Source organism: Canis aureus, chromosome 15 (assembly GCF_053574225.1).
Source record: "Canis aureus isolate CA01 chromosome 15, VMU_Caureus_v.1.0, whole genome shotgun sequence".
NCBI lineage: Eukaryota > Metazoa > Chordata > Mammalia > Carnivora > Canidae > Canis > Canis aureus.
The window spans coordinates 30,486,900-30,513,239 of record NC_135625.1 but is presented as its reverse complement, the minus strand read 5'-3'; the positions used below and the strand labels follow the sequence as shown (position 1 = coordinate 30,513,239).

General features: G+C 41.9%; 2 long non-coding RNA genes across 2 annotated transcripts in view; both read left to right on the top strand.

The window, feature by feature from the left end:
• Positions 1-9,058: 9,058 nt before the first annotated feature.
• On the top strand, positions 9,059-12,620 carry LOC144284438 (uncharacterized). The gene is made up of 2 exons (XR_013352795.1): positions 9,059-9,134; positions 9,685-12,620. It is a non-coding gene; the product is annotated as an uncharacterized LOC144284438 (long non-coding RNA).
• A 3,560-nt stretch (positions 12,621-16,180) lies between these two features.
• The window catches only part of LOC144284445 (uncharacterized), a 39,626-nt gene continuing 29,466 nt past the window's right edge, over positions 16,181-26,340 (top strand). The window contains exon 1 of the long non-coding RNA XR_013352847.1: positions 16,181-16,752. This is a non-coding gene — a long non-coding RNA (uncharacterized LOC144284445). The remainder of the gene's footprint in view (positions 16,753-26,340) is intronic.

The window sequence follows — 26,340 nt, the reverse complement described above, 5'->3', positions numbered from 1 at the left end:
AATGGAATGTTAACCCGAGCATGCTATGCCTGAAATGGGCTAACGTTTAATTAACATCCTTCTTTATATGGAACAGGCAGTTAGGCTCAAAACTGCTTTTGAGTTACATATGTTTTTACTACACAATGAGCAAATTCTGTAACTTCAGACGAGATGTGGATATATTGCCCCAAAGGAACAAGGAAAAAGCTAGTTAAGGAAAAGCGGAGGCTCCCATTCCAACAGGGTGCAGAGGCAAACGGGTTCCTGTACTATTCATGATTGCACCTGAAAAACACTGTAGCCAAGAAACAAGGAGCAATACCTAATCATTTGAGGTGGGGAATATTGGGATTAACCGTAATTGTGACCTTGAATTTAATCCTAACCCCCCCCCCCATATTGCCTTCCCTCAATAATAAGAATGAATGCTCACATACTCGAGACTTGAAACCATAAGTGAGAAAACAAATATTCCTATGTAGATGGACATTGACTTTTTGTGATACATTCCTGTCCTTAACAGCAGCTGGCAAAAATGTACAATAGTAAATACTTCATGCATGTGTCCATGATTACTCATGAAGTATAATAAATTAACAAATATGCTTATATTTCCTTCAGATAGAGTTCCAGTCAGGTTTTATTATGGAATTTCCCCCAAAAGTAAAATGTACGGTTCAGAAAATAGTGTGAAGTATCATTTGTCCTTTCGAGTTTCTTTCCCTAATAAATGTGACAGATAAGCACATCTGATTCTGGTGTGAAATAAAATGGTACAATTACAATAATGTGAGAGGGAAAAAAAAAAAAATGGGACCGTGGGAGGAATCTTGCCGTGATCTCCTTGGCATTTGTGAATGGTTATAATTCATGTTTGCTCGTTTATACATTTACATAACTGGTTCTCATTTATGTAACTTATTTATGTAAGAGGCTGCCTCTGTGGCCTTTCTGTGCTGCACAGTTTCCCTCTGAAACAGGAAGTCTGGGGCAAAACAATCACCGGCTGTAGCAGGTCACTCTTCCATCATTCTCTGCCACCAAAAGGGGATATGCGCTTTGATGTGACTGCCTTTTAAATTAAGAGGAGAGAAAAACTAGTACCTTCATTCATTTTCTAAAATTCGGACTTTGGTCCCCGGCTCCCCGGGCAGGCTGCAGTGGAGGAGGGGGAACCCGCGAAGCAGCCCCCTGGCCAGAGAGAGTACACCGGGGTGAGGCTCTCCCCTCTTTCCCTCTGAGCATTACTTGCCTCTGTCTTTGCTAACAAAGTAGTAAAATCATGAGATTTGTATTTCATTTCAGTTTTTTAGTGTTGTCTTCTAAAATAGATCAGTTATGTAAGAGAGTAAGAAGAAAAGCATATCTGTTTCCTAATTTGGAAAATGCTTATCACCATCATTCCCTTCGTATCCCTGCCCTCCCCCCGCCACACCAGAAGGAGACTTTTCCTGATATAGTTAGGTAAACTCCTATTTAAGAATAACGTAACATAGTGCTTTTCCTGGACACGAGTCAGCTGAAGATGTGTATTTGAGCCTCTTTTTTTTTTCTTTTTTCTTTTTTCTTTTTTCTTTTTTTTTTTTTTTTTTTTGCCGTGGGTGAATTTACCATTTGTTTCTTCACATTCTTACCATTAAAAAAGAAAGCCTGAATTTAAGCTTTAAAGAGCCAAGCAAAATTATATCCTCTTTCTGATTTATTGCAGTTGGTAACATTCCGGTTAGTGCATTGAAAACAGTAAACTCTAAAGTCCAATATAACCAGCACACACCCAATAGCATATATGTACATAATGCACAGATGAAAGGGTCTTCAGAGACCACCTCTCATAGCCCTTATTTTATGTGTATGAGGACACTAAGATCTGAGAAACTCCTGGTTTAACGAAGTCATACTGGAGGGGCAATCCGGAGACCTGGTGCCGCCCATATTTGTGCTGTCTATCTGGGAGGAAGTCCTTTGCCATCTGTAAAATGAGGGAACTGGAACCATCTCTCAGGTGCCTCTGCCTCTGGATCTGAGCCCTAAGGGTTTGTTTGAACACAATTGAGAGGAGGCAGCGAGTCTTCCAAGCTCAGGAACACAGCAACGTGACACCTGTTACATGAAAATCTAACAGCAGAGGAAAGGCTGAGAATAGAAGGGGTATCAGGAAGCACACTTTGTTGATGCACACCCAGCCCCATCCAGGGGAGGGGGGATCTGATCTCTGGGACGTTAACCCTTTCAATCATAGGACAGGGATCCCCCACCACACACACCTCCTCGCCCCTACTGTAATTCTGTGAGAGGCTGGAGAAAAGTCTGGGTGTGGGGGGGTGGTTATATAACTTGGGCATTTGTGGGGAAGTTTATATAAGATGCTAAAAATACAGTATATGATTGCTATAATAGTTTCTAAGTGAAAAGCCCTAATGAGGACAACCTGCTAGGTTAAATAGAGGTGATGCTAAGTAGATATCTAAACCCAATTGTCTGCAGTGACTACTGTCTAACCAAGTACAGTTTACTACTCATTGCTAATAAAAATATTCTGTTATCTTCATGGGGAACACTGTCAGTGTGCTCAGGGGGGCACTACCCTTACCATGGGCACCATTCTTAATTCTTCTTTCCAATGCTCTAAAAAAATCTAGAAATACTAAGTAGGTAACCCATATTCTATTTTATTGGTAGGCAAATTGATAAAATGAGCATATTTCCCAGCATCAAGCTGTTAGAAAGAAATAGACACAGGAATAAATCCCATATATTATTTAACAAGCCCTAAGAATTAACCACATGTGAATTCCTCTTGCTCTCTATCCTCCTTCCTTGACTGCACCCTGCCCTCATGCATTTAGCACTTATCATCTGATATATTATACATATAATTTGTCTCTACCCTTGAGACTGTAAACTCCTTAAGAGCTGGAATTTCTGCCCATCCTGTTCACAGATGTGTCTCCAGCACCTAGGACACTAGATGATCATTGTTGAATGAATCATGGACAAATTAATGATATCACCTAATATTCTTCAGTCTTGTTAGTGATGAAAAATCTTTTAACTGCTAATACACGAGGATAAGTTATTTTCTTCATTTCTCTTCTCTTTCATACTTCCCACCTAGTCTGCCAAAAGATCTTGGTTCTGCCTTCAGGATATATTGAGAGTCTGACCCCTTCTCATTGCTCCCTCCACCCCCTGACCTTTCACTCCCTCCCTTCCTCACTCCATACTCCCATAGTCACCATGGCCCAAGCCATCAGCATTTCCCCTCCTAAAAAAAGCACAACCACTTTGGGTATTCTTTAGATAAGAATTTTGCAAGTGGAAACAGAAAATTAAATTCAGCAACATTATATGTATCTACAAATCAAAAAAACCACAAAGAAATATATAGTTGAACAGCACAAGTTTGAACTGTTCAGGTCCACTTGTATGTGGATTTTTTCTGTAAATACACACGGTACAGTACTGTCAGTGTATTTTTTTCTTCTGGTTTTCTTAATATTTTCTCTAGATTACCTTATTGTGAGAACATAGTATATAATACATATACAATATATATGTTAATCAAATGTTTGTGTTATCGGTAAGGTTTCTGGTCAACCGTAGGCTATCAATAGCTAAGTTTTGGGGGTGTCAAAAGTTACACATGGGTTTTTTACTGCGCTGGAGGTCAGTACCTCTATCCTCTGCATTATTGAAGGGACAACTGTATAACCACCTAACATAGTGAATGAAGCTTTAATAATTTGAAAATTATAAAACACTAATACTTTGGATAGAATCTAGCATTAGTATTGCTATTATTACTTAGAAATGCTTGCCAAACTGAGGATAATAGAAAGTCTTTGAAGATTTGAGAAGACTTGGTGATCCCACCAAGTTACATGGTCTACGTGGGTCCATGTAGGATCCCAAGAGGGTGATCCCACCAAGTCCATGATGTCTACATGGGTCAAAAAATCTTGGAGCCATCCCGAACTCCTCTCTTTCTCTCCTATTTCACATACACATGGCCAGCAAATCCTTTTGGTTCTACCTTCAAAATGTATCCAGATTCTGACCCCGTCTCACTCTGCCACCACCTTGGTCCAAGTCACCAGCAGCATTCCACACCTGCTGGATTACTGCCACAGTCTTCTCACTGGCTCCAACCCCCTTTGTTCTCTTATCAGCACAACAACCAGAGTCATCACCCTAAACCATAAAATAGTATGCTCCTCAAAACACATTTATTCCTCAGTTGAGCTCCCAAGAAAATTTAAAGTGCTGACCAGTGACCCAGAAGTTAGTCCTTGATCTATCCTACGTACCAGCCTTTCTGATCTATCTCCTGCTGGTCTCCCCATTCTTACTCCTCCCTGGGCACATTGGCTTCCTCATGGCCTTGGCTCTCTCTGTTCTCCTGTCTTGGGATGCTCTTCTGACAGATATGCTCAAGGCTGCTCTCCCTCTTTCCCTTGGAGCATTTGTGCAAATGGCACCCTCTCGGTGATGACTTTTCTGGTCTCCCAATCTCTCTTACCTGTTTTTTGTTTTTTAATCTTTCATGTTTATCCCTAATAAACTGTATGTTTATCTTATTTATTATAAATTCCACAAGGGAAAATTTAGGGACCAGGGGGCAAAGACAAAAGGGCCAGATGATGGAGACATTATTTATGTATATAATAAACTGCTTTATTTACTGTTGGATTTCCAGTGCTTAGAACATATATAATAAATCCATGATTAAAAAAAAAAAAACAATTGTCGAATGGTAGAATAAGGAAGGGGCTTTGGTGCTACACACAGGTATACGTGTGCTTTGCTGCCCACCTTTCTGCCTGTGCTGGCTACGGTCATTGTGCCACTGCTTAGAGGAGAGAGTGAAGTCTGTGGAATTAAGGAGGTGGAATGGAATCTAGAACATGGTTTCTTATGATAGGATCTAACAAAATCATAATTGTATTTAAGAAAGATAAGAGAAATAAAGTTGCAGTGTCAGCTTCCTTGAAAAAGAATCACTAATCCTAGTGGACAACACTGAGTAAATATACTTTTGGATAATTCACATATGTCCTGGCAATCTGACAAACTCCTCATGCCTGCCAACTATAGAGGAACTCCCCCCCGATTCTATCCCCCTACGATGTAGTTTCGTTTCATTTGTACCTTCCCAAGATTATGCAACTTGGTCAGGCTATCCCCCCACTGAGAAGATAAATCCTGGCTCATTTTCAGCTCCTGTGTGATGTTTTTAGAATCTGAGATATTAAATTGTAAAAATGTAAGATTGCAATTCATAGAAAAATGAATGATGTGTATAAAGTGAACATGTATATGGTTTCATCTGAAAGACCAGAGTACGTTATTTGGGCGGGGTGGACATTTGAGCTGGTGAAGGAGATACAGCATGTTAGGTAGGCAAGTCCCTGTGAGTAGATTGGGCCAGATGACCTGTGTCCCAAGATGGTCTACAAGTTCTCCAAAAAAGGAGAGATGATCACTTCAGATGATGGAAGAGTTCACAACCAGGAGATGATAATGTACAGATCAAAGAGTCAGGGCAAGGACATAATGGCGGAATAAGCAACCAGGTTAGAGGTTGAAAGTTAAGAGAAAACCAGAGGAAGAGGAAGAGATGGAACGTATCAGGTAAATATGCATCACAGACCATCTTTCTTCAGTGTCCAGTGCATGGTTTAGGCCAGACTGGCTTAGGGCCTTGGACAAGAGAGAAGGAACTTTTTTTTCTATCCCTGTTTTCAACTCTGAAATAGCTAGACTAAGGGATATTCTTTCAGACTTAAGTGAAAGAAATTCAGTAAACAACACAGATTCTATTAGCCAGTATGGAAAACTATCACAAAAATAAACAGTCCAGAACAAGTTTAAGAATAATGGATACATTAAAATACTACTAAGGGAAGTCAGACTCAACCAAAGTTTTAGGTCAGTCAAGAAAGACAGTGATGCTTTCCAGTGATCCATCCTTTGGTGTTTTTGTCAAGAAGAGACTGCTGGGCTGCATGCATGGTCCAGGTATCCCACTCCTTAAAATAATCCTTAAATTCTTATATCTTGTCTTAATTAATCCCATTAACTCCCTTATGGAACCAAATTGCAAACACATAACTTTGTTTTTTTTTTAATTTATTTTTTATTGGTGTTCAATTTACTAACATACAGAATAACCCCCAGTGCCCGTCACCCATTCACTCCCACCCCCCGCCCTCCTCCCCTTCCACCACCCCTAGTTCGTTTCCCAGAGTTAGCAGTCTTTACGTTCTGTCTCCCTTTCTGATATTTCCCACACATTTCTTCTCCCTTCCCTTATATTCCCTTTCACTATTATTTATATTCCCCAAATGAATGAGAACATATAATGTTTGTCCTTCTCCGACTGACTTACTTCACTCAGCATAATACCCTCCAGTTCCATCCACATCGAAGCAAATGGTGGGTATTCATCGTTTCTAATGGCTGAGTAATATTCCATTGTATACATAAACCACATCTTCTTTATCCATTCATCTTTCGTTGGACACCGAGGCTCCTTCCACAGTTTGGCTATCGTGGCCATTGCTGCTATAAACATCGGGGTGCAGGTGTCCCGGCGTTTCATTGCATTTGTATCTTTGGGGTAAATCCCCAACAGTGCAATTGCTGGGTCGTAGGGCAGGTATATTTTTTACTGTTTGAGGAACCTCCACACAGTTTTCCAGAGTGGCTGCACCAGTTCACATTCCCACCAACAGTGTATGAGGGTTCCCTTTTCTCCGCATCCTCTCCAACATGCAAACACATAACTTTGAATAAAAAGCCTCGCCATCAGAAATGTCTTGACTGGAGCTGTAAGTAAAATGTGCATATTTGGTCCAGTACATGAATCGATTTATGATGCCCCCTTCTCTGTCCTAACTGGCTAGCTCATATGAACTCCCAGAATTCTAGCCACTAATTTAATCTGATTCTGACCCCGATCTTTGTAAAAATTCAGGATCTGACACCTCTGACTCTGACTCATTTGTTAGGTGACGACACTTCTCATCCAGTGTGGAGGGAACTGAAGGTTCCTGCAAACCCATTTATTAACACGCTGACTTTGCTACAAGTGCCTTTGGCTTTAGAGGATTTATTTATCTGGGTATCACTGTATCTTTCTCCCCTGTTTCATCAACTCAGGCCTAAAAGAACTAAGGCCTTTTCCATAGCAAGTGCTTCACCAGATTTAGATCAAACCTTTCTGAGCAGACGGGGGCATTTTGAGTAAAAGAACAGCTCCAATTTTGTTTCTCCTAAATTTGATGTAGCCGAGTTATTTGACCCCAGATATAACTAGATAGCTCAAATGCAGCTTGCAGTAGCTGTGAATACTAAGCTTTCATCTATGGTTGACCCTTGAACAACACAGGTTTGGACTATGAAGGTCCACATTCCGGAAGATTCTTTTTCCATAGATATAGTACAGTCCTATAAGTGTATTTTTTTCTTATAATTTTTTATTATTTTTTAAAGATTTTATTTATTTTTTTATGAGAGACACGGAGAGAGAGGCAGAGTCACAAGCAGAGGGAAAAGCAGGCTCCATGCAGGGAGCCCGATGTGGGACTCAATCCTGGTACTCCAGGATCACACCCTGGGCCGAAGGCAGACGCTCTACCACTGAGCCACCCAGGCATCCCTCCTTTTAATTTTTTAAATGACGTTTTACTTGCTTTATTGTAGTAATACAGTATATAATGCAAATAACATAAAAATACATGTTAATAGAATGTTTATGTTATCAGTAGGCTCTCAGTAGTCAAGTTTTGGGGCAATCAAAAGTTACACTCATTTTTTTTTTTTTTTGACCAGGCACGGGTCAGGGCTCCTACCCACCCCTACCGCCCTGATTTTGTTCAAGGGTCAACTGTGAATTTGTTAAAACAACTTGCTTCAAAGAATGTTTTGGAATTTATATGATAAATCAAACTTGTTTTGTGTTTGGGGAAAAAAAAGAGCTACTTATATGTATAAGAAAAGTTTGCAAATACAGAGATGGTGTCAGTTGAAGGACACTGTGCCGCACACAGTGAGGCCAAAAAGCATCTCACTCAGAGCATAAGCCCCCCCCCCAACCCCTCCAACCTCCTCCACACCGCCCATCCTCCACCACACCCCCATCCTCCACGACACCCCCATCCTCTTCCACACCTCCATCCTCTTCCACACCCCCATCCTCCTCCACACCCCCATCCTCCTCCACACCCCCCATCCTCCTCCACACCCCATCCTCCTCCACCCCCATCCTCCACCACACCCCCATCCTCCTCCACACCCCCATCCCCCCATCCTCCTCCACACCCCCATCCTCCTCCACACCCCCATCCTCCTCCACACCCCATTCTCCTCCACACCCCATCCTCCACCACACCCCCACCCTCCTCTACACCCCCATCCTCCTCCACCCCCCATCCTCCACCACACCCCCATCCTCCTCCACACCTCCATCCCCCCATCCTCCTCCACACTCCCATCCCCCCATCCTCCTCCACACCCCCATCCTCCTCCACACCCCATCCTCCTCCACACCCCATCCTCCACCACACCCCCACCCTCCTCCACACCCCCATCCCCCCATCCTCCTCCACACCCCCATCCTCCTCCACACCGCCCATCCTCCACCACACCCCCACCCTCCTCCACACCCCCATCCTCCTCCACACCCCCATCTCCCCATCCTCCTCCACACCCCCATCCTCCTCCACATCCCCTCCATCCTCCTCCACATCCCCCCCATCCTCCAACCCCCTCCCCATTCTGTGAACCTATGGGAAAAGTTTCTCCAACCCGGTGTATGATGAGGGGGTTGTAACACATAATTTCTAGTCCCTTCCAGCTCAGAAAGGCTGTAATTTCTGAACAAATACATCCCTTGCCTTTTGATAATTTTCTAGTGGAAAACCATGCAGCTTGGGCTCACATGCAAAATCTTTACTTTTGCAATTAGAACCCCCCCTCCCCCGCCCCGTCGGAGGTTTTCCAGTCCTGGAGCAGGCGGGGTCTACGCATGCGCGCCGCGCTTCCGCGGGGCCTGGGCGGGGGCTCTGAGTTTGGGGGGCGGGGGGGGGGGGGAAGTCCCTACCCGAGGGGCCCGCTGTGGCCGAACCAGGACCAGGGGCGGTGTGACGTCGGTAGGTCCCGATGGGCCAGAGAGGGTTAAAGGTGGCCCCGGGGTTGGTTGAATGGGAGCTCAGCGGGCAGGCGGGCGTTTGCGTTTGGCTCCGGTTGACGGATGCAAAGCAGTGGGCGGGGATCAAGGGGGCGCCCCCCCCCCCCCCGCCCCAGCGCGACCTGCGTCTCTTCCCCTCGGAGGGCTTGTCAGGCTTGTCCCCCGCGGGCTGCAGGGGCTGCAGGGGCTGAGGGGTGGGCCCGAGCGCCGCACACCTTCCTGGCTGCTCCCTCGAGGGCTCTGCAGCCAGGTCAGCCACCGGGGCCGGAGGTGTGCGGTGCGGTGCGGTGCCTGCCTGCGGGGCGGGGCGGGAGCTGGGGGCGAGCCGCAGGGAGCTGTCTTGGTAAAAGATAGCCGTGAGCCTCGAAAACGTGCTCCCATATTTCACAGCGGAAAGCAGGGTGTAGTGAGCTTTTTTATTAACCTCCGTGGGGACATTGCAGCGACAACTGTATAGGGGGGAGAGTGCTATATTCAAGTACCCACTGATCTTTGAAAGAGACTTTTTCCAGATCAGCAAAAGAGAAGTGATCGACGTGCACTGCGTGCCAGTGATGACCTTGAGCTTCATATCCACCAGCCGAGCAACATCTGATACTATGATGCTGGCCAGCACATGCTATGAGGAGCACGCCAGGTGTGGAAGACACCCAGGGAAGAGGCCACAGGCTTACCAGGACCTTGGAGTTAACCCGGGAGCTTCCCTTGAAGTTTGTAAAGATAGCCATCGAAGTCATGAGAAACAATAGCCCCACCTGAAGCTTGCCACCGGACACGTCTTTAACCTTCAGCTGTGTCCCCTTCAGGTGCAAGGGATCTTTTTGTTTTTTGTTTTTTGTTTTTTCCACTAGGAAAACCTTGTTTACCTCCAAGACCACCAATGGAAGCTTCCAGCTGTACCCAAGCCATTCCAGCAGAGGACACAGTGGACATACCTGAGTTTGAGGCAGAGCCCAGTGGTTATGGAGCCCCATGGACAAGAGGATCATCAGCCTCCTGTTTGGGTCCACCTCCTCTCATGAACTGTTTTCCCAGAAGCACATCCTTCCCTAATCACAGAGCCTACTGTGCCTGACAAAGGGATAGGAGCCACAGCAAGTGCTGCGGACAGGGAGGCAACCGAGTACAGACTTGGCACATTAATACAGCACCAGCAGGAATAGCCTTCATGGATCCAGCAAGAAGTGGAACCTGCATGTTCATGACAGGTGCTTCTGATGTGGCCTCAGAGGTCTTCACGTACTTGGAGCAAGTGTTTGCTTCTAGTGCATACTTGCAGCATGTCAGCAAGAGCTGCTGGTTCCTCCCTTGTGGACAACATGTATGTGGTGACTGCAGGGCAGAGATGACCAGCAAGTTTGTTGCAGAAACAGTTAAAGGTCCCACAGCAGACCTCTTGTCTCCATCCTGCAGGCTATACAGTGAATGGGATGGAAGCCAGAGAGCCCCCCAGCCCAAGGCAGAACCCAGAGGGATCAAAAGGAAATGGACAGAATTCTATCAGAAGTCAGTTCTAGCACCATGGGACCGAGGAAGACAGACAACCCTAATATCATCCTTCTTTGGCTCCTTAGCTCCCTGACACTAGGGGTGAGGGAAAGGAAAAATCCCCAGCAGCCCAGGAGACTGAGGACACAACTCCTCCTCCAAGAAAACACCACAAAGGAGTCCTGGGTTATGCCAAAATTGAGAGGGCCTGAACTACCACTCGTTCAGGGTCTTCAAGCAAAAAGGGTTCTTCATGAACTTCAAAGCCTGTCTTATTGTACAGAGTAGAGAGATGAACATCAAATCCAAGATGGTGGAGGAGTTGGAGTGGAGGCCCCCATGCAGTCATCTCAGTGCGGCAGGGGCGAGGTACCACTGAACTATATATCGGAGACCAAGGATGCAGGAATTTTGAAGCCTATTAGAAAAGGAGTTACAGCATGGAGACCTAGGTATTTCCAGTTATTTCTCAAGCTTGCCTTAGATTTAAGTAAATAACTTAAAAAAAAAATAAAGTACATTTTAAGAATTAAAACACCATAAAGCACAATTCAAAGGCACATCTCTTTTCATCATGAAATTCACAAATGCGTGTTGGTGGGAAGAGTCTGGTAGGTGATGGAAGAACTGGAAAACACCTGTATTCACACCAAGAATGAAACTGTGACTCAGTGGGCCTGTGCTGGTCAGAGGAGGAGCCTCTTACCTTCTTTCTTAATCTGTTTGGATTGCTGTAACAAACATATCATAAACTGGGTGGCTTATAAATGAACATTTATTTCTCACCGTTCTGGAGGTTGGGAAAGCTAAGATCATGGTGTCAGCAGATACATTGACTGGTGAGAGCCCACTTCCTCTTTTGTGGCTGTCTTCTCACTGGAACCTCTGATAGCAGAAGGGACAAGGGTTTGCTCTGGGGTCTCTTTTTTAAGGGCACTAATTACATTCATGAGGATACCACCCTTCGGGCCTAATCACCTCTCAAAGACCCTACCTCCTAATCCCATCACTTTGTGGGGTAGGATTTCAACATGTGAATATTCAAGGAACACAAACAGAAAAAAATCTATAGTGCCTTGCTTCCTTTTCTCTAAAATGCATCTATTTAATTATGTAACCGAATGAGCCTCAAACTCCGGTGGACTTCAGAATCAGCAGAAGTGCTCTCTGAATGCTTATTCTTGGCCTTAGACAAACTGTTACAGGACCATCTTAAGTGGTGCTGATGGAGATGACTCAGGATCTTCACTCAGAAGAACAGGGATACGTGGTCCAATTTAAGAACTGACCCTGAGTGTCAGCAAGTAGGCCCTGTACATTTTTTTTTTTATGTAGATGTGCTCGTCTTTTTGAACTATGTGCTGGTTCATTTTAATCATACCTACTGTAGACATTCACCTCATTAACAAACGTTGGAATAAGAATTTACCGTATGCCAGGCACTGTTTTAGGTGTGTACCAGTTAAACACTTTTGATTTTTTAAAGATCTGTTTTTTGTAATGCTATATACAGTCTACCTTATTTTTATGGTAGCTGTGTTGTAGGGGTACTTACATCATCCAGAACCTGTATAAACTAAGTGACAGAGGATAGGATGGGATGGAGAAGAGAGACAAGGCTTTTTGTTCTTATCCTTCTGCTGATTACCTTTGCAAACTATAGGGGACGCATCAAGCTTCCAAGGCTTTATAATGTTACCAAAAATATAAATACAAGTATGCCATGACATATGTAAGAAAAAACAATTGTTTTTCACCAGTGGGTTAGCGATGGAGAGGTCCTGAAGCAGTGGCTACATAGTACAAAAGAAAATGACACATCCTTCCATTGTTTTGAGAAGGTATCCAAATTGGGAAGCATTAACTTATCTTTCTCCCCTCTTAATGAATGGACATTAGGTTGAAGGCATGGAACAGCACACATATTTAAGGAAAGGAAATAAAATATCTTATTTCCTTACGATGCTAAAGGATTGCTTCTTTCTTACTAAGTTACTTTGTCACGGTCTTGTGTTATATGTAGGAAAAAAATAAGGAAAAAAATTAGAGTCAATGTTGGGAAATCCATTTGCTCTGGTTTCTACACCAACAGGAGAGGTTCATAATGTTGACATGTCCAGTCTATTATGGGCCACCTTGCATCTGGTGAAACTGGGGGGACCTTGAACATCCTAGTAGACTCATGGATAAGATCCCTAGCCAAATAACCCTCCTATCAAAGAAACCAGAGGTAGTTCCTACTTATCCTGGGGGAATGGGTTTCAGTCCCCTGCTAGCTAGCAGAATTATTCAAACAAGCCACTGAGGGAGCCAGATGCCACCTCACTCTCTTGACACTCAAAAGTCTGCTTGCCATAGCCCTTAGCTGTCCATTCCATTCCTGTATGGCTCTGCATGACATCAGTGTCCTCCTCTGGGCTGCACATATATGTGACTAATGAGCTTTTGTGGGTCTCATCTTCCAGTGTTGGCATCATGTGTTTGGCCATCACTGTAACCCTAGGGCAAGAACCCCTCCCTCCCCAACAGGAATCATAGGGGGTGATTAAAACATGTTTTATCCCCTGAGTAGGATTTTTGTTAAAATAAAACAAACTCCTATATTAAAAAAATATTTTATCTATTTATTCATGAAAGACACAGAGAGAGAGGCAGAGACATAGGCAGAGGGAGAAGCAGGCCCCCTTTGGGGAGCCCAGTGTGGGACTCCCTAGGGCTCATGCCTTGAGCCAAAAGCAGACGCTCAACCACTGGGCCACCCAGGCACCCCAATTCCTGTATGTTTAAATAAAATGTGCCTGTGCATAATTTTAGAAGGCATTTTTTTTTCATCCATAACAAGATGGTCAGAGAAAGTGATCTCCTCGAATACTTTCTTTTCATCATAGCCTGTCCTTGTGATAGACTGGAGGTAACAAAATAAGTGGTTGGCCAGTTACATAGCGTCTGCAGGGGCCATAGATTATCACAGCCACAGCAAGCCCAGAATTAGTCAATATGGGGTAAAGGCAGGAGTCATCATTTCTCAGGAAGCAAACTAAAGCAAACACAAGAAACAAGGCCTCCCTCCAATTTATGATGGGTTATTATATTTAGGTTGGGAGTATGATTAACCTGTGTTGCTTACTTAATCATAAATAAGAGCTAAGCTCCCAATTGCCAGGCAGTACAGCAGATATCTGGGCTCCAGAAGAAGGTGTGAGTGGGAAAGAAGGCAAGAGCGGGTGTGTGTCATCAAATCAAGCTTCTGCCCCAACTGCACGTGCCCAGCAGGGACACGGGGACCCTTCATGATTTCTGCCCACGAATGGTTTCCCCTGAGAGTGTCTGGTGATCAGGCAATGAAGGCCACTCAGGCTGCGTAAAGACTATGTAACATAAAGAATGGCTTGGGAGGTGAAGCCAGCAATTAACAGGGAAGCGGCCTTAGACCTTCCAAAGGCAGCACAGTGGTTGAGGGACTGCCTCTCTGCTAGTGTTTGTGAGAGAGTGCATTCACTGTGCTCCCCTAAAGTGGACCATAAAGGCTGGTTTGCACATCATCAAATGTACCTGGGGATTCTATTACCAAATTAGCTACCATTTATTAGCTACTATGTGCCCCCCAGTGCTACATGATCTCCTTTAATCTGCTTATCAACATTTTGAGATAGGTACTATTACCCACATTTTGCCAGGGAGGAAACTGCATTGAGTAATTTATTCAGACTTGTACAGCTAGAAAGAAGAGGTGGAGTCTAGATTCAAACCCAGAGCCAAGGTTCTGGATGATGTGCAAGCAACCAGGATGTGTCTGGGCATTTCTGGGGAGAAGGAACTAGCTAGGAGGACTATCTAGGACAAGCTGCTCCAAGTACAATGCCAATAAAGAGATAGGTCATGGCTTTATCACAAATATAATTTTGTATTAGAGCAAGAAATCAACCAGATGTCCCATAAGCATATACCATTAGGACCTGGTTGGAATACAGATGGATCCGTGTAGGAAGTGACATTCCAGTTAGGATGAAATAAACACAGAACCACATTGTGTATTTTGATGCCATTTTCTCAACAGCTTGCACCTTACTGTACAGATTTATCGAAGTAGTATTTTTGTGCTCTACATAAAGCACAAATCAAAATATGCATGCTCTGGCATCGATCAGCAGGCAGCACTGCATATTGGTTGCGTGTTTATTTCTCCTTTCCTTACGTAAGCGTGTTTACATAACATCAATACCCAGAGCAGGAGCCAGATGATGTTATGCTAACTGATGGGAATAGCAAAGTACTGCAGAGCTCAGCACTTTTGGACACCGCTGCCTTCCGATGGTATCGAATAATGAGAAACTCTCCACCTTGAGAACACACCTCCTGGAGCTTTGTACTCTGTTCATTGACTTTGCTGCCTTTGGGTTGATGGTAGCCTGTCTTTATGTTACATTGATTAGTTAGGGTTTGGTTTAAGCAATTATGAAATCCTTTGAGGCTTAAAAAACAAAAAAACAAAAAAAAAAACAAAAAAAAACCCACGACCTGGCTGAATAGATAGGGACCTTCTTGAAGGTCTCTTGTTAAAAATTCATTGTTATGAAGTATTTTCGACATAGTGATTTATAATTGAATTCACAGAGCTTAATGTTAGGTCTGAAGGATTAACTTGTAAATTATGTAATTTGAGCTACAGCCATGCTAATTGTGTTAGTTCAGAAGATTGTTTACACGGACATGAAATCACTGTTTTGGAGACACCGGCAGAGTGAGACATCCCAACCAGATGAAGTTAGCTCCCCTCACCACTTCAGCACGTACTTTAATTAGTATTTATGTGCACTATATAAATACATAATTATTTGTACATGTCTGCTCTATGGTCTCTAATTAGCTTTGCCTCCTTTTTATTACCTTGAAAAAGAATTTTTTTCAGATGCCTCTATGTCTCCCTCCTCTCCAAATTTCAAAACTCCTAACTGAATCCTCTGAGCCCTGTGAATACACACCAGGATTTCATCTGGCAGTAAGAGTTTCAAGTCAATTAACGATCTCACAGCTTTGCAAGCCTCTCATAGGAATCAAACCTAAATGACTCTTCCCAGATACAAGTCATCTCTTGGGTAGTTTCTTGTCTTAGAGTAAAAAACACTTCCAATTACTTGTTTATGTCATCAAATGGCCACGCACTCCTCGGAGAGCCCACGTTAGAAGGAAAGTCAACGTCTAAATAAGCATTCATTTGTAAAAGATCTCCCTGTATTGAGAGGCCCAAGATAGTTTAAATGTATATGCTATTTCTATGTTATTTACCTACTAATTTACCTAATTTCCTATTCACTTTTTTGTCTCAGCCGTTTCACTTAGAGTGACCAGTAACACTTGATTTTCCCGGCCCACGCCCACATGTATTTCTAGCAGTTTTCTGTGTGCTCCACTTTTTATGAAAATCAAGTATATTAAAATCTGAACTTCTCTAGTGGTTAAATTGGGAGGGATTGTTTGTTTGTTTGTTTACATTACACAGGGTCCTTCACTTTACAAAAGGGATCAGGGACCTCATCTTTTCTTTCTGTAAATATTATTTAGCACATCAGTGACTAAAAAGAATTCTCTGGATGACAATACAACAATGTGAACGTACTAACTGCCACTGGACTGTACACTTAAAAGTGAGATGGTCAATTCTGGTGTATTTTACCACAATTAAGAAATATATGTTATTGAATTACTGTGGGCCTGCACTGTGCTAGAGGCCATGGCCACGTCCATGGCACTCTGCTGTCTAGTGCAGCAAATAATGGAGGAAATGTGGCATGGTGCTCTGAAAGATATGTTGCTAGACCTGAATATCTAGCAGTGGGAACCTAATTTACATACCAGGGCTCAGAGAAGGCCTAACATCAGGAGGTATGTTAACATGAGACAGTTTAGCCTTCTGAAGTGTGGGGAAGGGCTTCATGGGCAAGGGATCAGCATGGGCAAAAGATCTAAGGTGGGAAAGAATTCAATGTATTTGAGCAACTAATGAAAAGCCAGTGTGGATGAAGAAATTTATGACTGGAGAAAAATGTGACATGAAAAGAAGTTGGAGAGGCGTCAGAATCCAGATCACTCAGGTAAGAAGGATTTGGATTTTATTCCAAGTGAAAGGAAAGCCACTGAAAGGTTGTAAACTGGGGATTTACATGATCTTATTTATATTTTTACAAAAACCACCCTGGCTGTAATACAGATGGTGGATTGAGGAGGGAAAGTAGAAACAGAATAAATGGGGAACTATTTGAGTACTTTCTCCTCATGTATCTTAAAATATAATTTGCCTTTAAAATTAGACACAGAGGACATTGTATTTTTCATGAGTACATTTCAGGGAAAATAAAATGCAAAGTACATCCATTGGTAATTGTTTCATTATATGCATCTAAATTTTTTCTTTGACTTTTTCTACTCTGCTACTCTTTAATTTGCTTTCCCTTGTATTTTTCCTCAATGAGTAGGGGATTTTTTTTTTTTTTGACCAAAGAGATAATTTATGATAAACTTATAAACTGTCTAACATTATTCACATGTCATGTATTACTATTGCTTTTCTTTAAATATCAGATAGTAAAAGCACTCCACAAAATATTTCACTGGCTCAAAATATGAACCTAAATTATTGATTAGTATCTTCCCATCAAGGTCAATATTGTCTTCCCTTTCATCTTACTTGAAACATCCAATATTTTCTTGGCTGATGGGCATGACCCCTAGGGATCAAGTAGAAGGTTCCTGAAGAAAGGGCACATCTCTGGAATAGGCCAGATTCTCCAAGACGTGTCTGTTTCAACACTAAAAAAACTTTTTTTTTCTTTAATACTTGAATTGCCAAAACCAAGGACTGGCAGAGAACACACATGGCATGAGGCCAGAATTCCCATGACCAATAGTGAAAATTAAGTTGTGCTAAGAAGATGTACCAAGGCACCCTTTGCCTCTCTGCATCTTCAGTCTTCCTTTCAAAGAGCCAAAACCATGTAAAGTATAAGAAAATACCTCATGATGGTGCATAACTCTGAATGCTTAGGCTGAAAACACCAGGAAACAGGACTTCATGTCCCTCTTCCCAGGTTTATGGTTTGAGAAGTAGCCGACACACTGCCATCCTATCTACAAAACCCCACCCTCTTCTCCATGTCTCTCCATGTCTCTCCAGATCCAGCCACTCTCAGAAAATAAGTGTGATGGGAAGGGTAGAAAAAGGAAAGTGTATCTTGGTTTAACTACACTCACTGCTGAAACAAATAAACCCTAACATTTCAATTAATGCAGTAGAAGTGTTTTCCTCCCTCACACAGTTTTCCAATTTGAGTTGCCAGGTGGTGATTAGGAGGTTGAACAAGGTCTGCTCCACACAGTCATTCAGGGATCCAAGTTGCCACAGGCTCAGCCCTCTAAAACATGTGGCCTCTTGGGGAGGGAGATAGGGGGAAATGGGAAGTTGTTCAAAGGGCATAAAGTTAACAGTTATACAAGACCTATAAATTCTAGAGATCTGCTATACAACATAGGGCCCCTAGTGAATTGTATGGTATCATGCACCTCGAAATATATCAAAAGGGTAGATCTCATGCAAAGTGTTTTTATCACACACACACACACACACACACACACACACTAAAAGCAAAGGGACCCAAGGAAACCCTTGGAGATCATGGATATGTTTTGTTTTGTTTTGTTTTGTTTGTTTTGTTTTGATGGATATGTTAGCATAGGTATATGCATATGTCCATGCTTAACAAATTGTATACATCAAATACGTGCACTTTTTGGTATATCAATTATACCTCAATAAAAAACATGTGACTTCTAATGTTTCCCTGAGCACCAAGAGCCAGTGAGCAGATGTGAGAAAAGAGAGTGGCCCACATATGGCAACTTTTGCTTGGTCAGACCACAAGTACTGCTATACTCACTTCCACTCATGCCTCCAGCTAGAATCCTAACTGCAAGGGAACTGAGATAGCTAGTCTGGCCCTGTGTCCAGGAAGAAGAGGAAACAGGGTTGGTGATTACGATGAGGATGGTGTGGTTCTCATGTGTAAAGAGCTAAAAAGCAGGAGTGGAAAGTGGACTGCTGGAAATTGTGTTTTATTTACTTGTTTGCTCATAGTTACAGAGAATCAGAAATTGGGAATGGAAAAAATTATTGTTTTTCAGTAGATGAATATCTATTAGAAATTTGAAATAGCTATCAACTTATCTCAACTAAAGATCTGAGAAAGGAATTTATTCATTACCTACATTCAGAGGGTGGAGCAATAATGATTCACCTTCGGTGTATTTGATTGGCAAACACTGAGTCTATACTGACTACAACATGAGTAAAAACAAAAACTTAAATGGGGCTTATGAATTTTTTCTTAGAAAAAAATTAAAGGAAATATCACAGGAAGACAGATTAAAAACATACCTCTGCCCATGGCTTATTTTAGAAACCAGAAGTAAAACACTCTCAGTAGAATGAGAGACAGCAAAACTCCTAGGAAATGAAAGTTGTGTAAGGAATGAATGGTCCAAGATGAGAAACGTAAAATAGAGGAAATGGGGGGAGGGTTGTTAATGACATTGAAAACTATAGAAAACGCAATAGGAACATTAAAATCATCTTTGGAAGTGTGTGGAAGGCACAATTGGAGCAGAGGAAAGTGAATTAGGAACATAGAAACAAACTTGAATTTTCACAGAATGAAAAGAAAGTGAATAGACGTGAAAGGATGTCAAGAAAGAGAACTGAGCTCACCATATAGGTGAGTTGGGTTTTGGAGAAAAGGCCAGAAAAAAATACTTTATGAAGGTGATTTAAGAGCTGTATATGGAGAATAAGAGCCCTTTAATTCCAGGCCAATGTGAAGTAAAAGATACAAAGAGACATATCCTGGCACATATTTTGATTTATAAGGATAAAAAATTTAAATCCGACCCAGGGCCAAAAGATAAGCCACCCACAAAAAAGAGAAAGACAGGTAAAAATTCACCTGTCTCTGTACCTCTTGAGAATTGGCAATGAAGAGAAATTTCTATATAATATCAAGATGAAATCCATTAAGATCCAGCTCTTCATAGGCAGCCAAATTGTATGTTAGACAAAATAAAGGTATATTCAGAAATGCAATAACTTACTCAACGACATAATCAAACTAACTGGTAGTGAAGCAAAATTGAGAGCTCATGAATGGGGAAGTGACAGTATAGGAGAGCTTGGGGCAAGCACCAAAAGCAGCACATGACACATTAAATCTTAATGATCTCCTAAACACAGCTGAAAATGAAATCGTGTCAGAATATTTCTTGGAAGACAAAATTTATCCTGTAAAATGGTCTCATCTATTTAATGTACATCCTGCCCTTTCCCCGTCCCTGCAGCAGCCTCTGAGGCACCTCTCTGGGGGTTCTGCAGGACACACTGGAAATCCCAGGCTCTTACACTAATCATCTCGCCCTGAATTACAAGGTTTTCTGGGATGTTTTTCCTCCCAACAATTCTGACACCAAATGTGTGGGTTTGTCCCACATCAACAACCAGTTCTCCAAGTCTCTGGACACCACCTGGGTGTCCCACAACTCAATTCAATTCTGATACTAACCATCTGGAGATAGGGTTAGACTCCAAAGGCTCAAGGTTCAGTTGCACAAGACTCTGCCCTCCTTTAGATGCCAGACGTAAGTTCCCGAGTGCCACCTGTCCTTCTTACCAATGGGCTACACATCAAGGATTCCCATGACCTCAGTTTCAATGATTTGCTAGAACTACTCACAGAACTCAGGGGGAACACTTTACCCACATTTACCAGTTTATTATAAAGGATATAACTCAGGAACAGCCAGATGGAAGAGATTCATAGGGCAAAGTATGGCAGTGGAGGCAGGGGATAGAGACTTCCATGCCCGCTCTGAGGGTGCCACCCTCACAGTACCATGATGCATTCACCAACCTGGAAGCTCTCTGAAGCATGCCATTTAGAGGTTTTTATGGAGGCTTCACTGCATATGATTAAATCATTGAACTCAATCTCTAGCCCCTCTCTTCTCACTCTCTGGATGTCCTGGGGATGTGGGTGAGAGTTCCAACCCTCTAATCACATAGTTGGTTCCTCCCAGCAACCAGCCCTCATTCCAAAGCTATCTAGGGTTCTAGAAAGAGTCACTTTATCAATATAAACTCAAGAATGGTTGAAAGGGGCTCATTATGAATAACAAAACACTCCTATCCCTCAGAATATTCCAAAGGTTTTAGAAGCTCTTTGTTAGGAACCATTGACAAAGACCAAATATATAGTTCTTATTGTATCACACTTCTCATAGTTTCGTTTGTGTTATTTTATTATTGCTTTTTGTTTGTTTGATTCTTGAATGCTTGTGGTCTGAGTCCTTTCATGAATGGAGCAGGAGAAAATATCATAAAGCATTGAGTAATATAAAGAGTTCACACAGAGCAGGCATATAATCAAAATCAATATAGCCAGCAAGCCAGCCCAGAACTAAAGGCAGGGGGCTCTGTGTACAGGATATTTCTTGTGTTTTCCACAGACTGCCAATTACTTGGAAGAAGGGATATAATTGTCACACAGAGGACACAGCCCAGCTAGCACCTATGCATGTGGTTCTCTGTTGTTTTTAAAAGTCAAATGGTCCAAAAAAAAAAAAAAAAAAGTCAAATGGGACCATTATTTTTCTTCTATGGACCCCAGTTTTTTTTTTTTAAAGTAAGCTCTATGCAGGGCTTGAACTCATTACCCCAAGATCAAGAATCTCATGCTCTACTGACTGAGCCAGCCGGGCTCTCCTGGACCTCATAGTTAGGATTGGGTATACTAAGTAATAATTTTCCCAATTTTAGTCATTGTAGATACTGATCATGCTTACTCAATGGGGGGAAAATGAGTTCTTATGGACTGAATGAAAATATCTTACTCTTAATCATAAAGCACAGATATATAGATATGTGAGTACATACAGTACATAAAAGCATATGCAATATATCTCTGATATTAAAATTTCATGTGGGTGACTAGGAAAAAACCATATCTAAAAAGCTGATGATTTTATTTTTTTATTTTTTATTTTTTAAATATTTTATTTATTTATTCATGAGAGAGAGAGACAGAGAGAGAGGCAGAGACACAGGCAGAGGGAGAAGCAGGCTCCATGCAGGGAGCCTGATGTGGGACTCGATCCTGGGTCTCCAGGATCATGCCCTGGAATAAAGGCAGCACCAAACCGCTGACCCACCCGGGCTGCCCAAAAGCTGATGATTTAAAAAAAAAAAAAGGTAATGATGTTTTCATATAAATGACTTCTTTTTTTTAAAGTTTATTGATTTAAGTAATCTCTACCTCAATGTGGGGCTCAAATTCACAACCCCAAGATCAAGAGTCACATGTTCCTCTGACTGAGCCAACCAGATGTCCCAAATGACTTCTATCAGAAATTTTGATCTGTATTACTTTATCAGTATTATCACATTTGGTTGGAATTTCAATCAAAAGCAAATAAATGCCATATCTTAGCTTGTGAATAAGTATAATTGGTCATTCAACAGTGAACATTTTGCCAGACAATGATCTAGAATACAAAATGCTCAGGATATGAAAAGATAAAACTCTGTCCTGCCTCTCTAATAACTTACATTCTAGTTGGGAGAGAGAGATAGTAAACAAATTAATAAAAATATGGATAATATATCAACCGATGATAAAGTATTAGAAGAGAAAGAAGGCAAGATCTGACAGAGAAAAGAGGTATACTGTTTCATATAAGGTGACCAATTAGAGAAGGTTCCCTTTGATGAGGTGACATTTGAGCAGAATCCTGAAGGCTTTGGGGCAGAAACTGTTTGGATAACTGGGGAAGAATGTCCAGGTAGAGAGAAGTACAAAGGACCTGAGGTAGGAGTGGCTCAGTATGTTGGATGCATTATAGAGAGGCTCATGGAGTAGCAACAGAGTGAGCAAAAGGGAGGAGTAGGAGATGGGATCAGAGTAGCAGGTAAAAGGGAAAGGTCAGGGGATGTAACAACATGACATAACTGAGTAAGGTGGAAAGCCTTTGAAAAATTTAAACAGAGGAGTTTATTATGTGATTTCCATCTTCAGAGGTTACATTGGCTGCCTAGTAGAGAATAGATCTTAGTTCGATGAGCTTGGAAGAAAGGAGACCAACTGGAAGACTACTGCAATAGTCCAAGCAGGAAATGGTGGAGACTAGATGAGGATATTCAGATTTGGGATACACTTTACAACATGCTTTTTTGGAAAATCCAAGACAGCCAAGACCACCATAATGAAAGATTTTATGTTGGGAAATACAACATCATCTTATGGTTCTAGGTCTTATTTAGGAGAAATCTTTGCATGTGTTAAAAAATAAAAGGGGATTTTTCCTGGTCTGGTAATTCTTCAGGTTAGCAAAAAACAAACCAGCAAATCTCATATTTTATTTTATAGGAAAATTTTGTTTGTAGTTGCACCAAATTTCTATTTGGGGAAGGAGTGGCTCTTATTAAAAGACAAGCTCTGCATGTTTGGTTACACAGATGTCCTTTATTTCTGAAGCTGTCAACAATATTTCCATGATTGCAAGTGGTCTAGGTTGATGTAACCTGCTATGCTACGTAGTGTTTGAAGTGCATTTGTATTTCCAGAGCTCAGAAAGTACATAACGAGCATTAATGAGTCTTCCCATGCAATTTTTAGCTCACTCCTGGCATTGATCAACTGTGTTATGCTTAGTGTGGTGAAACTTTCTTCCAGATAAAAAATCCGACTTTGGCCCTGAAATCTGTTTTTCCGATGGCTATTAATCAATTTTGCAAGCTGCCTCAAATTCTTTTTGGAGATAGGCTGTCATAAATAAGTAAAAAATAATCTTTGGTTAGTCCGGAAGTGGGGAAGTGCAAGCTAGTATACGTGCCAGATAGCATGGCTGAACATATTTATGCATATGGGAAAGCCTGACTCTTCCTTATGGTTACGTGGGTCATACTGCTTGCATATCACCCTCCTCTCAGTCTCACGAAGGGTTGTAAACAGCATGTAATCTAAGGGGCTGCTATCAAAACAAATTCATTTCATGAGATGTGAGCTGTCACTGCACTTTGGCAATGACTTGAGATCACTGGTTAGGGTTTTTATAGCATGTTTCCATAATGGGCCTGTATTCCTCATGAAGAGGAGGATTTACAGGGAAAAGAAAATTCACAAGTCTTTTTAAACAGAGACATAGAGTGGCTCCCTCATTTCTGGAGTGCAAATAGATTATATATTATATACGGCTAAGCAGTATGTATGTAAATATACATTGAGAAAATATTTGTATTTTATATCACAAATATTGTTTACCCTGTGTGTGGTCAATGTATATTTCTAAGTATTTACTAAAGGAAAACCATGTGGCTTATCTTACACCTCAGATAAAGTGGAAAAAGAGCTGGCAGGCCTGAGATTGAGAAAAGATCATAAAATATTTAATGATCTGAGGACAAGGGGGAGAGGACTAAGATCAAACTTACATTAAAAGCAGTGCAGCCGGGATCCCTGGGTGGCGCAGCGGTTTGGCGCCTGCCTTTGGCCCAGGGCGTGATCCCGGAGACCCGGGATCGAATCCCACATCGGGCTCCCGGTGCATGGAGCCTGCTTCTCCCTCTGCCTGTGTCTCTGCCTCTCTCTCTCTGTAACTATCATAAATTAAAAAAAAAAAAAAAAAGCAGTGCAGCCAGGGTGCCTGGGAGGCTCAGTGGTTGGGTACCTTCCTTTGGCTCAGGTCATGATTCCAGGATCCTGGCATCGAGTCTTGCATCAGGCTCCCCCACAGGGAGAGGGAGTCTGCTCCTCCCTCTGCCTATATCTCTGCCTCCCTCTCTGTGTCTCTCATGAATAAATAAATACAATCTTAAAAATAAATAAATAAATAAATAAATAAATAAATAAATAAATAAAAGTAGTGTAGCCAGCTAGCCACCAAAAGACAGCAGTCTCTCCACTGATTGAAGAGTGTAGGGACCAGAAGTATGGGTACCGAATTATTCATGGAAGGAACACACCAAAATGCATGCTGCTGAAGAGAGAAGCCCATGAGAGAAGCCACCAAGATAGTGCCTCCCCCCAACCCCCCGTGTGTCAAGAATTGACATGTTTATGATCTTTGGGTAAGCACATGAAGGAAAGGAAGGGACGAAGAAAGAGAGGAGAGTCCAAGCTTCTGGCATAATCTTGCCATGGTTCCTAAAAACAGAAGGCTATGAAAGCTACAAATCCTTAAACCATGAAGTGCTATGTGAGTGTCTATTCCACACCAACTCTAAAAGTAACAAATCATGTGATAGCTTTAAAAGAAAATAGCCCAAGGGCCACCTGGGCGGCTCAGTTGGTTAATCATCTGGCTCTTGATTTTGGCTTAGGTCATGATCTGAGTCCTGAGATTGAGCTCTGCATGGGGCTGGCTCCATGCTGGGTGTAGAGCCTGCTTAAGATTCTCTCTATTCCTCTCCCTCTGCCCCTTCCCTCCTCTCCTTCTCTTTCTCTCTCTCAAAAAAAACAAAAGAAAACAAAAAAACAAAACAAAACAAAAAAAACCCAATCCTCCTCCCCCAAAACAAAACAAAACAAAAACCTTTCAAAAACTAAATAAAAAATAACCCTTTTTTAGAACAGCGTGGGGGAGATTGAAAACAAGATAATACTTAAAGGTGAAGGGGGGGGAATGCACCAATATTCATAAAAAATTACAGACCCCTGAGAGCTCCAGACTTTTTTGAAGATCCCTAACACTGAGAGAAGTGTTCCAAGTATTCCGAGAAGTCAGCTTTGCTGTGCACAGACCAGGACCTGGAGTCCGTTTACAATATCTGAAAACTTCAATGTAAGTTCTAATTAAGTTTGCTTCTCTAAAGATCATGTTTAGTAAAAGCAGTCTGGAAGTCAGCAAGACCCAAGATGTGCTTGGGAATCTTCTTTTTAAGTCTTGCTCTTAAGGAAATCTGTAACTATTTGTAGTTGTTTATGTCCTTATATGGAAAAAGAATGTATTTTGCTGGAGAAAAACAAAAATAATGAACTGGATTTATGGCTAATTTCTCTCGATTATCTTCTTTCACAAGACCTTAATCCAAGGATATTCAGTGAAATAATACTCCAGCCCTAGAGACAGTTACCAGAAGTGCAAGCACTACATAGGAAACAGATATATCATTTTAAGATTGCATATTGTAATGTCCTAAATCACCTTCTTGTCACTAAGAATGAGGCACTAAATTTCTTTCTGAGTGAGGAGGCCACCTAAGCAGTTAGGGATGATGGTAATATCGTATCATGCTGGTTTCCAGATTTGGTAGCTGTCCTGTAGCTCTCCAGGAGAGTGCCTTGTTTTTGGTTAATGCACACTGAAGTGTTTATAGTTAATGGGCATCATGGCTACAATTTACTCAAATGGCTCAGGGAGGAAAAACAGCAAAGAGAGAATAAGAAATCAAATGTAAAATGTTCATGACTAAGTGATAAGATGAGAAAGCTTTTTGAATTATTCTTGCAACTTCTCTGTAAGTTTGAAATTATTTTTTAAAAAATTAAGACAAATACAAAAAGACAGTTTGAAGAGTGTCTAATTGGCCAAATTTTAGATTATTTGAAGTTCAAAAAAATTGTGACCATGATTGTAATTCAACGAAT